Source organism: Ascaphus truei, chromosome 3 (genome assembly GCF_040206685.1).
Source record: "Ascaphus truei isolate aAscTru1 chromosome 3, aAscTru1.hap1, whole genome shotgun sequence".
NCBI lineage: Eukaryota > Metazoa > Chordata > Amphibia > Anura > Ascaphidae > Ascaphus > Ascaphus truei.
This window is the reverse complement of record NC_134485.1, coordinates 389,424,536-389,436,965: the sequence shown is the minus strand read 5'-3', so window position 1 is coordinate 389,436,965 and position 12,430 is coordinate 389,424,536.

The following is a 12,430-nucleotide window of genomic DNA, read 5'->3' as shown; positions in this document are numbered from 1 at the left end:
CAATGGGAGGGGGCATGGCGGGGGGTTTGCAGGGGCGTGTTCATGACCTCACGCGGCTGGTTCGCCTTCATTGGCTGAACTGCCGGCGGGGGCGTGTCCACGCCTCCGTCGCAAACTGTAAGCTCAATTTCACTGTCTCACTGAAAACCTGTCGCGCACCGCTGGGGAAATTAGTGCAACAATGTAATAACTGGGACCGGACTGACTGGGGGGCGGTGCTTGAAGGCACGCACGCTCTCCCAATCTTGGTGCTTGGGTAGTAAAAAAAAGAGTGTTCGAAGCGCGCTCACTAGGCCCCCCATGCAACACTACCCCCCCCCCCCCCGCGCGTGCTCGCAAAATTCGCAGGACACCTGCGCTCATGCTTGGAGAGTTGGTGATGTCACCACTCAAGCATGAGCGTGGTCAGCGCCAGTGGGGGGGGGGAGGGGGCGCAGCCTCACTGTGGAGACTGCTCCCCTCCCTTCCCTGGGGAGTGGCTAGTAAGCCAGCCTATTTCTGTCATAGGCCCCCCTTACTTTAGTGAGAGGCCACTATAACTTTATTGTTCATACCTGCTGAACAATGTAACATCACACACTGAACATTTATTTATTTATAAAATGTTTTACCAGGAAGTAATACATTGAGAGTAACCTCTCATTTTCAAGTATGTCCTGGACATAGTCAATATGACAAATAATACATGGTTACAAACACAGTTACATAAATGAACAGGGTATACATTATATACAATACATTGCATGCACAGTTAGAGAAGATGTATATTATAGGTTTATGTAACAGTTACAGACCAGAACATTAGATTGGATTCCCCTTTTAGGAATCATGCCCACACTGCCCACAACCTATGGGGACTTACAGTGGAAATTAAGGCAAGGAATAGTAGTCCAGAGAGACCTGGCTACAGATACATATGGTGCTATTGTATCCTTAGCCCCACTTTTTCCTTAACACATATATACCGATGAGTTTAATTGTGATATATTATTGAATCCACCCTCTATCTCCTATTCAATACCTGACCCTGCAACTGGCCAGTACAGTACGGTTTTGGCGAATGCTGTACCAGACTACAAGAACTATAGCTGCTTATACCCATTTCCCCGCTGCTGCACAGCATCTCGCTGCTACAAAGGGCCAATCAGAATCTTCCGTTGGCCGGTAGGTTGTCCACGTGGCTTCACTACATGGCCAGCCTATCAGCACTCCCATTCGGTTGCTTTATATCACATTATGTATATGTTACGTGGGGGATGTTCCAAGCAAGTAATACAACCACGATTATGGTGTCACATGAGGCTCCTACAAATGATGAAAACAATAAAATCAAACATGGCACAGCATTGTCACTTTATTACAACCTCAATATATAACACCAAGGAGATCTTACGAAGGGTGTTGAGTGATCTATATGAGGGTTTGGGGATCTATATGAGGGGTTGGGGGTGTATATGATGGGTGTGCAGGTGTAATAAATGCATGTGCCCCTATATTAATATGGGAAATGTTGGAGGGTATGCAATAACCTGTGAAGCCGACTTCCCTGTGCTGGAGAAGATGGCTTCACAGCATACTGAGTAGGTGTGAGGATGTTTCCTCTCCCTGCCTCTCACTTCTCCCACTGGTGGCTGTCACACTCCTTTCAAATTGCTTCTCTACTGACCTTGGCTATTCCTCTAATTCTCTCCACGGCTATCTATGTATCTTATCACTGTTTGACTGTCTTCCTTTTCCCATTGGCTGTTTTTCTTCTCTCTCTGTCTTTCTCTCTCTCTCTCTCGCGTTGACTTTCTGCATCACTATTTCTCTCCTCCTTCCCTTGTCTCTTTCTCCTCCTGTCTCTATCCTCTCCCTCTCTTTGTCTCTTCCCCCCTTGTCCCTATTTCCTCCATCACCGTCTCCATCCCCATCTCTTTATCCTACCCCCTCCACCTCACACTCCCTCTATCCCCTATTTCCCTGTCTCTCTCCCCACTTACCCCATCTTTCTCCTTACCCCCAGCCTTATTCCCTTCCTCCCCTTTCACTCACACCTACCTTATTTCCCCCCATCTCTTTCTCCTTCCCCTTGTCTCTCTCCTCCCCACCTCACCGTCTCACCGTTTCCCTCCCACATATCTCTCCTCCGTTTCTCTCCTTTCCTCCCACCGTCTCTCCCTCTCCTCACTTCTCTATCTCCCCCTTTCTCTCCTCCCCCCTCCCTTTCTCTCTCTCCCCTCTGTGTCCCCTCCCTCTCCCCTCCCTCTCCCCCATCCTCTCCCTCTCCCCATCCCCTCTCTCTTTCCCCCTCCCCCTCCTATCCCCTCTCTCGCCCCTATCCCCTACTACCTCCCCCCTCCTCTCCTTCTCCCTGCCCTCTCTCCCAATCTCTCTCTCTGCCCTCACTCCCTCTTCCCCTCCCCCTTATCTATCTCTCCCCCTCCTATTTCTCTCTTCCCCTCCCTTCTTACTTTCCCCCTCTCACTCTCTTCCCCCCTTCTCACTCTCCCCCTTCTCATTCCCCCCTTCTCACTCTCCTCCCCTTCTCACTCTCCTCCTCCCCCTTCTCACTCTCTTCCTCCTCCACATTCTCACTCTCCCCCCCTCCTCACTCTCCCCCCCTTCTCACTTTCCTCCCCCCCATTCTCACTCTCCTCCCCCCTACTGACTCTCCCCCCCTTCTCACTCTCCACCCCCTCTTTTCACTCCACTCCCCCTTCTAACTCTCCTCCGCCCCCCTTCTCACTCTCCCCCCTTCCCCCTCTCCTCCTCCCCCCTTCTCACTCTCCTCCTCCCCCCTCATCAATCTCCTCCCCCTTCTCACTCTCTTTCCCCCATCTCACTTTCCTTCCCCTTCTCACTCTCCCCCTTCTCACTCTCCTCCACCCCTTCTCACTTTCCCCCTTCTCTCTCCTCCCCTTCTCACTCTCCTCCTCCCCTTCTCACTTTCCCCCTTCTCTCTCTCTCCTCCCCTTCTCACTCTCCTTCCCCCTTCTCACTCTCCTCCTCCCCCTTCTCATCTTCCCCCCTTCTCACTCTCCTCCTCCCCCTTCTCACCTTCCCCCCTTCTCACTCTCCTCCTCCCCCCTTCTCACCTTCCCCCCTTCTCACTCTCCTCCTCCCCCCTTCTCACTCTCCTCCTCCCCCTCTTCTCACTCTCCTCCTTTCTCACTCTCCTCCTTTCTCACTCTCCCCTCTCCTCCTTTCTCACTCTCCTCCTTTCTCACTCTCCCCCTTTCTCACTCTCCCCCTTTCTCACTCTCCCCCTTTCTCACCCTACCCCTTTCTCACTCTCCTCCTTCCCCTTCTCACTCTCCTCCTCCCCCATTCTCACTATCCTCCTCCCACTTCTCACACTCCTCCCCCTTCTCATTCTCCTCCTCCCCCTTCTTACTCTCCTCCTCCCCCCTCTCACTCTCCTCCCCCCCCCACTTCTTCTCACTCTCCTCTCCCCCTTCTCACTCTCCTCTCCCCCTTCTCACTCTTCCCCCTTCTCACTCTCCTCCTCCCCCTTCTCAAACCCCCCTCCCTTCTCACTCTTCCCCCTTCTCACTCTCTTCCCCCCTCTTCACTTTCCTCCCCCCTCCTCACTCTCCCATTCTCACTCTCCTCCTCCCCCCATTCTCTCTCCTCCTCCCCCCATTCTCACTCTCCTCCTCACCCATTCTCACTCTCCTCCTCCCCCTTCACACTCTCCTTCTCCCCCTTCTCACTCTCCTCCTCCCCCTTCTTACTCTCCTCCTCCCCCCTTCGCACTCTCATCCTCCCCCCCTTCTCACTCTCCTCCTCCCCATTCACACTCTCCTCCTCTCCATTTACACTCTCCTCCTCCCCATTCACACTCTCCTCCTCCCCATTCACACTCTCCTCCTCCCCCACGTTCTCACTCTGCTCCCCCCTTCTCACTCTCCTCTCCCCCTTCTCACTCTCCTCCCCCTTCCCACTTCTCACAACCCCCCTTCTCACTCTCCCCCTCTTCTCACTACCCTCCCCCCTTCTCACTCTCCTCCCCTTCTCACTCCTCCCCCTTCTCACTCTCCTCCTCCCCTTCTCACGTTCCCCCTTCTCTCTCTCTCCTTCCCCTTCTCACCTCCCCCCCTTCTCACTCTCCGTCCTCCCCTTCTCACCTCCCCCCTTCTCACTCTCCTCCTCCCCCTTCTCACCTTCCCCCCTTCTCACTCTCCTCCTCCCCCTTCTCACTCTCCCCCTCCCCCCTTCTTCACACTCCTCCTCCCCCCTTCTTCACACTCCTCCTCCCCCCTCATCACTCTCCTCCCCCCTCTCTCTTTCCTCCCCCCTTCTCACTCTCCCCCTTCTCACACTCCTCCCCCCCTTCTCACTGTCCTTCTCCCCCTTCTCACTCTCCTTCTCCCCCCAATTCTCACTCTCCTCCTCACCCATTCTCACTCTCCTCCTCCCCCTTCACACTCTCCTTCTCCCCCTTCTCACTCTTCCTCCTCCCCCTTCTTACTCTCCTCCTCCCCCCTTCGCACTCTCATCCTCCCCCCCTTCTCACTCTCCTCCTCCCATTCACACTCTCCTCCTCTCCATTTACACTCTCCTCCTCCCCATTCACACTCTCCTCCTCCCCATTCACACTCTCCTCCTCCCCCACTTCTCACTCTGCTCCCCCCTTCTCACTCGTCCTCTCCCCCTTCTCACGTCTCCTCCCCCTTCCCACTTCTCACAACCCCCCTTCTCACTCTCCCCCTCTTCTCACTACCCTCCCCCCTTCTCACTCTCCTCCCCTTCTCACTCTCCTCCCCCTTCTCACTCTCCTCCTCCCCTTCTCACTTTCCCCCTTCTCTCTCTCTCCTTCCCCTTCTCACTCTCCTTCCCCCTTCTCACTCTCCTCCTCCCCCTTCTCATCTCCCCCCCTTCTCACTCTCCTCCTCCCCCTTCTCACCTCCCCCCCTTCTCACTCTCCTCCTCCCCCCTTCTCACCTTCCCCCCTTCTCACTCTCCTCCTCCCCCTTCTCACTCTCCCCCTCCCCCCTTCTTCACACTCCTCCTCCCCCTTCTTCACACTCCTCCTCCCCCCTCATCACTCTCCTCCCCCCCTCTCTCTTTCCTCCCCCCTTCTCACTCTCCCCCTTCTCACACTCCTCCCCCCTTCTCACTGTCCTTCTCCCCCTTCTCACTCTCCTTCTCCCCCTTCTGACTCTCCTCCTCCCCTTCTGACTCTCCTCCTCCCCCCTTCCTCACTCTCCTCCTCCTCCCCCCCTCTCACTCTCCCCCTCCCCCTTCTCACTCTCCTCCCCTTCTCACTCTCCTCCTCCCCCTTCTCACTCTCTCTTCCTCCCCCCTTCTCACTCTCCTCCCCCCCTTCTCACTCGCCTCCTCCCCTTCTCACTCTCCTCCTCCCTCCCCTTCTCGCTCTCCTCCTCCCTCCCCTTCTCGCTCTCCTCCTCCTCCCCCCCTTCTCGCTCTCCTCCTCCCCCCTTCTCGCTCTCCTCCTCCCCCCTTCTCGCTCTCCTCCTCCCCCCCTTCTCACTCTCCTCCTCCCCCCCTTCTCACTCTCCTCCTCCCCCCCTACCCCCTCCTCACTCTCTCTCCCCCCCTTCCCACTCTCCCCCCCTTCCCAATCTCCCCCCCCTTCCCACTCTCCCCCCCCTTCCCACTCTCCCCCCCGCTCTCCCACTCTTCCCACTCCCCCTTCCCACTCTCCCCCCCATTCCCACTCTCCCCCCTTCCAACTCTCCCCCCCCCCTCTTTCCACTCTCGCCCCTCTTCCCACACTCCCCCCCTTCCCATCCTCCCCCACCCTTCCCACTCTCCCCCCCCCTTCCCATCCTCCCCACCCTTCCCACTCTCCCCCCCCTTCCCACTCTCCCCCCCCCCTCTCCCACTCTTGCCCCTCTTCCCACTCTCCCCCCCTTCCCATCCTCCCCACCCTTCCCAACCCCCCCCTTCCCACTCTCCCCCCCTTCCCACTCTCCCCCCCCTCTTCCCACTTCCCCCCCTCTTCCCACTTTCCCCCCCTCTTCCCACTTTCCCCCCCCTCTTCCCACTCTCCCCCCCTCTTCCCACACTCCCCCCCTTCCCACTCTCCCCCCCTTCACCCTTCCCACTCTCCCCCCACTTCCCACTCCCTCCCCTACCCACTCTCCCCCCCTTCCCACTCTCCTCCACCTTCCCACTCTCCCACCCCCTTCCCACTCTCCCCCTTCTTCCCACTATCCCTCCCCCTTCCCACTCTCTCCCCCCCCCTTCCCACTCTCTCCCCCCCTTTTACACTCCCCCCTTCCCACTCTCCCCCCCTTTTACTCTCCCCCCTTTTACTCTCCCCCTTCCCACTCTCCCCCCTTCCCACTCCCCCCCCTTCCCACTCCCCCCCCCTTCCCACTCCCCCCCCCTTTTACTCTCCCCCCTTTTACTCTCCCCCCTTCCCACTCTCCCCCATTCCCTCTCCCCCCCTTCCACTCTCTCGCCCCCCTTTTACACTCCCCCCCTTCCCACTCTCCCCCCCCCTTTTACTCTCCCCCCTTTTACTCTTCCCCTTCCCACTCTCCCCCGTTCCCACTCCCCCCCCTTCCCACTCCCCCCCTTTTACTCCCCCCCCCTTTTACTCTCCCCCCCTTTACTCTCCCCCTTCCACTCTCCCCCCTTCCCACTCTCCCCCCTTCCAACTCTCCCCCCCTCCACTCTCCCTCCCCCTTCCCATTCTCTCCCCCCTCTTCCCACTCTCCCTCCCCCCCTCTTCCCACTCTCCCCCCTTCCCACTCTCCCTCCCCCATTCCCACTCTCTCCCCCCTTCCCACTCTCCCTCCCCCCCTTCCCACTATCCCTCCCCCTTCCCACTATCCCTCCCCCTTCCCACTATCCCTCCCCCTTCCCACTCTCTCCCCCCCCTTCCCACTCTCCCCCACTTCCCACTCTCCCCTCCCCTTTCACTCTCCCCCCACTTCCCACTCTCCCCCCCTTCCCACTCTCCCCCCCTTTCACTCTCCCCCTTCCCACTCTCCCCCCTTTTACTCTCCCCCCCTTTTACTCTCCCACCTTTACTCTCCCCCTTCCCACTCTCCCCCCCTTCCCACTCCCCCCCTTCCCACTCTCCCCCCCTCCCACTCTCCCCCCCCTTCCCATTCTCTCCCCCCTCTTCCCACTCTCCCTCCCCCCTCTTCCCACTCTCCCCCCTTCCCACTCTCCCTCCCCCATTCCCACTCTCTCCCCCCTTCCCACTCTCCCTCCCCCCCCTTCCCACTATCCCTCCCCATTCCCACTATCCCTCCCCCTTCCCACTATCCCTCCCCCTTCCCACTATCCCTCCCCCTTCCCACTCTCTCCCCCCCTTCCCACTCTCTCCCCCCCTTCCCACTCTCCCCCCCCACTTCCCACTCTCCCCCTCCCCTTTCACTCTCCCCCCACTTCCCACTCTCCCCCCCCTTCCCACTCTCCCCCCCCCTTTCACTCTCCCCCTTCCCACTCTCCCCCCCTTTTACTCTCCCCCTTTTACTCTCCCCCCTCCCCCCATCCCACTTTTTACCCCTTCCCACTCTCTCCCCCCCTTTCACTCTCCCCCCTTCCCACTCTCCCCCCCTTGTACTCTCCTCCCTTTTACTCTCCCCCCTTCCCACTATCCCTCACCCTTCCCACTATCCCTCCCCCTTCCCACTATCCCTCCCCCTTCCCACTATCCCTCCCCCTTTCCACTCTCTCCCCCCCTTCCCACTCTCTCCCCCCCATCCCACTCTCCCCCCCTTCCCACTCTCCCCCCCTTCCCACTCTCCCCCCCCTTTCACTCTCCCCCCTTCCCACTCTCCCCCCTTTTACTCTCCCCCTTTTACTCTCCCCCCTTTTACTCTCCCCCTCCCTTTTACTCTCCCCCTCTTCCACTATCCCTCCCCCCTCCCCCCTTCCCACTATCCCTCCCCCTTCCCACTCTCTCCCCCCCTTCCCACTCTCTCCCCCCCTTTCATTCTCCCCCTTCCCACTCTCCCCCCCTTTTACTCTCCTCCCTTTTACTCTCCCACCCTTCCCACTCTCCCCCCCCTTTTACTCTCACCCCCCCTTTTACTCCCCCCCCTTCCCACTCTCCCCCCCTTCCCACCCCCCTTCCCACTCTCCCCCTTCCCACTCTCCCCCTCCTTCCCACTCTCCCCCCCCTGTTTTACTCTCCCCTCCTTTTACTCTCCCCCTTCCCAATCTCCCCCCCTTCCCACTCCCCCCCCCTTTTTCTCTCCCCCCTTTTACTCACCCCCCCTTCCCACTCTCCCCCCCTTCCCACTCTCCAACCCACTTCCACTCTCCACCTCTTCCCACTCTCTCCCCCCCTTCCCACTCTCACCCCCTTCCCACTCTCCCCCGCCTTCCCACTCTTCCCCCCTTCGCACTCTCCCCCCCCTCCCACTCTCCCCCCCTTTTCCATTCTCTCCCCCCTCTTCCCACTCTCCCTCCCCCTTCCCACTCCCCCCCTTTTACTCTCCCCCCTTTTACTCTCCCCCACTTTTACTCTCCCCCTTCCCACTCTCCCCCCCCTTCCCACTCTCCAACCCCCTTCCCACTCTCCCCCCCTTCCCACTCTCCACCCTCTTCCCACTCTCCCCCCCTTCCCACTCTCCCCCTTCCTACTCTCCCCCCCCCTTCCCTCTCCCCCCCCTCCCACTCTCCCCCCCCCTCCCACTCTCCTTCCCCCTCTTCCCACTCTCCCACCCTTCCCACTCTCCCCCAACCCTTCCCACTCTTCCTCCCCCCTTCCCACCCTCCCTCCCCCCTTCCCACTATCCCTCCCCCTTCCCAACTATCCCTCTCCCCTTCCCACTCTCCCCCCCTTCCCACTCTCCCCCTCCCCTTTCACTCTCCCCCCCTTCCCACTCTCCCCCCCTTTCACTCTCCCCCCTTCCCACTCTCCCCCCCTTTCACTCTCCCCCCTTCCCACTCTCCCCTCCCCTTTCATTCTCCCCCCACTTCCCACTCTCCCCCCCTTCCCACTCTCCCCCCCTTTCACTCTCCCCCTTCCCACTCTCCCCCCCCTTTTACTCTCCCCCCTTTTACTCTCCCCCCCTTTTACTCTCCCCCCCTTTTACTCTCCCCCTTCCCACTCTCCCCCCCTTCCCACTCCCCCCCTTCCCACTCTCCCCCCTCCCACTCTCCCCCCCTTCCCATTCTCTCCCCCCTCTTCCCACTCTCCCTCCCCCCCTCTTCCCACTCTCCCCCTTCCCACTCTCCCTCCCCCATTCCCACTCTCTCCCCCCTTCCCACTCTCCCTCCCCCCTCCCACTCTCCCCCCCCTTCCCACTCTCCCTCCCCCCCTCCCACTCTCCCCCCCCCCTTCCCATTCTCTCCCCCCTCTTTCCACTCTCCCCCCTTCCCACTCTCCCTCCCCCATTCCCACTCTCCCCCCCCTTCCCACTCTCCCCCCCCCTTTCACTCTCCCCCTTCCCACTCTCCCCCCCTTTTACTCTCCCCCTTTTACTCTCCCCCTCCCTTTTACTCTCCCCCCCTTCCCACTATCCCTCCCCCCCTTCCCACTATCCCTCCCCCCCTTCCATCTATCCCTCCCCCCTTCCCACTATCCCTCCCCCCTTCCCACTTTTTACCCCCCTTCCCACTCTCTCCCCCCCTTTCACTCTCCCCCCTTCCCACTCTCCCCCCCTTGTACTCTCCTCCCTTTTACTCTCCCCCTTCCCACTATCCATCACCCTTCCCACTATCCCTCCCCCTTCCCACTATCCCTCCCCCTTTCCACTCTCTCCCCCCCTTCCCACTCTCTCCCCCCCATCCCACTCTCCCCCCCTTCCCACTCTCCCCCCCTTCCCACTCTCCCCCCCCTTTCACTCTCCCCCCTTCCCACTCTCCCCCCCTTTTACTCTCCCCCCTTTTACTCTCCCCCCTTTTACTCTCCCCCTCCCTTTTACTCTCCCCCCTTCCCACTATCCCTCCCCCCTCCCCCCTTCCCACTATCCCTCCCCCTTCCCACTCTCTCCCCCCCTTCCCACTCTCTCCCCCCCTTTCATTCTCCCCCTTCCCACTCTCCCCCCCTTTTACTCTCCTCCCTTTTTCTCTCCCACCCTTCCCACTCTCCCCCCCCTTTTACTCTCACCCCCCCCTTTTACCCCCCCCCCCTTCCCACTCTCCCCCCCGTCCCACCCCCCCTTCCCACTCTCCCCCTTCCCACTCTCCCCCTCCTTCCCACTCTCCCCCCCCTTTTTACTCTCCCCCCTTTACTCTCCCCCTTCCCATTCTCCCCCCCTTCCCACTCCCCCCCCCCTTTTTCTCTCCCCCCCTTTTACTCAACCCCCCTTCCCACTCTCCCCCCCTTCCCACTCTCCAACCCACTTCCCACTCTCCACCCCCTTCCCACTCTCTCCCCCCCTTCCCACTCCCCCCTTCCCACTCTCCCCCCCCTTCCCACTCTCCCCCCCTTCCCACTCTCCCCCCTTCCCACTCTTCCCCCCCTTCGCACTCTCCCCCCCCTCCCACTCTCCCCCCCTTTCCCATTCTCTCCCCCCTCTTCCCACTCTCCCTCCCCCTTCCAACTCCCCCCTTTTACTCTCCCCCCTTTTACTCTCCCCCACTTTTACTCTCCCCCTTCCCACTCTCCCCCCCTTCCCACTCTCCAACCCCCTTCCCACTCTCCCCCCCTTCCCACTCTCCACCCTCTTCCCACTCTCCCCCCCTTCCCACTCTCCCCCTTCCTACTCTCCCCCCCTTCCCTCTCCCCCCCTCCCACTCTCCCCCCCCTCCCACTCTCCCCCCCTCTCACTCTCCCCCCTCTTCCCATTCTCTCCCCCCTCTTCCCACTCTCCCTCCCCCCCTCTTCCCACTCTCCCACCCTTCCCACTCTCCCCCCCCTTCCCACTCTTCCTCCCCCCTTCCCACCCTCCTCCCCCCTTCCCACCCTCCCTCCCCCCTTCCCACTATCCCTCCCCCTTCCCAACTATCCCTCTCCCCTTCCCACTCTCCCCCCCTTCCCACTCTCCCCCTCCCCTTTCACTCTCCCCCCCTTCCCACTCTCCCCCCTTTCACTCTCCCCCCTTCCCACTCTCCCCCCCTTTCACTCTCCCCCCTTCCCACTCTCCCCCCATTTTACTCTCCCCCCTTTTACTCTCCCCCTCCCTTTTACTCTCCCCCACCTTCCCACTATCCCTCCCCCTTCCCACTATCCCTCCCCCCTTCCCACTCTCTCCCCCCCTTTCACTTCCCACTTCCCACTCTCCCCCCTTTTTACTCTCCCCCTTCCCACTTTCCCCCCTTCCCACTCCCCCCCCTTTTACTCTCCCCCTTTTACTCTCCCCCTTCCCACTCCCCCCTCTTCCCACTCTCCCCCCCTTCCCACTCTCCCCCTTCCTACTCTCCCCCCCTTCCCTCTCCCCCCCTCCCACTCTCCCCCCCCCTTTCACTCTCCCCCCTTCCCACTCTCCCCCCATTTTACTCTCCCCCCTTTTACTCTCCCCCTCCCTTTTACTCTCCCCCACCTTCCCACTATCCCTCCCCCTTCCCACTATCCCTCCCCCCTTCCCACTCTCTCCCCCCCTTTCACTTCCCACTTCCCACTCTCCCCCTTTTTACTCTCCCCCTTCCCACTTTCCCCCCTTCCCACTCCCCCCTTTTACTCCCCCCCCTTTTACTCTCCCCCTTTTACTCTCCCCCCTTCCCACTCCCCCCCTTCCCACTCCCCCCCTTCCCACTCTCCCCCCCTTCCCACTCTCCCCCCCTTCCCACTCTCCAACCCCCTTCCCACTCTCCCCCCCTTCCCACTATCCAACCCCCTTCCCACTCTCCACCCCTTCCCACTCTCTCCCCCCCTTCCCACTCTCCACCCCCCTTCCCACTCTCCCCCCCCTTCCCACTCTCCCCCCTTCCCACTCTCCCCCCTCCCACTCTCCCCCCCTTCCCACTCCCCCCCCCTTCCCACTCTCCCCCTCCCTTCCCACTCTCCCCCCCCTTCCCACTCTCCCTCCCCCTTCCCACTCTCCCTCCCCCTTCCCACTATCCCTCCACCCGTCCCACTATCACTCCCCCTTCCCACTATCCCTCTCCCTTCCCACTATCCCTCCCCCTTCCCACTATCCCTCCCCAATCCCACTCTCTCCCCCCCATCCCACTCTCTCCCCCCCTTCCCACTCCCCCCCCCTTCCCACTCTCCCCCCCCTTCCCACTCTCCCCCCCCCTTTCACTCCCCCCCTTCCCACTACCCCCCCCCCCTTCTCACTCCCCCCCCCTTCCCACTCTCCCCCCCTTCCCACTCTCCCCCCCCCTTTCACTCTCCTCCCCTTCCCACTCTCCCCCCCTTTTACTCTCCCCCCTTTTACTCTCCCTCTCCCTTTTACTCTCCCCCCCTTCCCACTATCCCTCCCCCCCTTCGCACTATCCCTCCCCCTTCCCACTATCCCTCCCCCTTCCCACTCTCCTCCCCGTCCCACTCTCTCCCCCCCTTTCACTCTCCCCCCTTCCCACTCTCCCCCCCTTCCCACTCTCCCCCCCTTCCCACTCCCCCCCCTTCCCA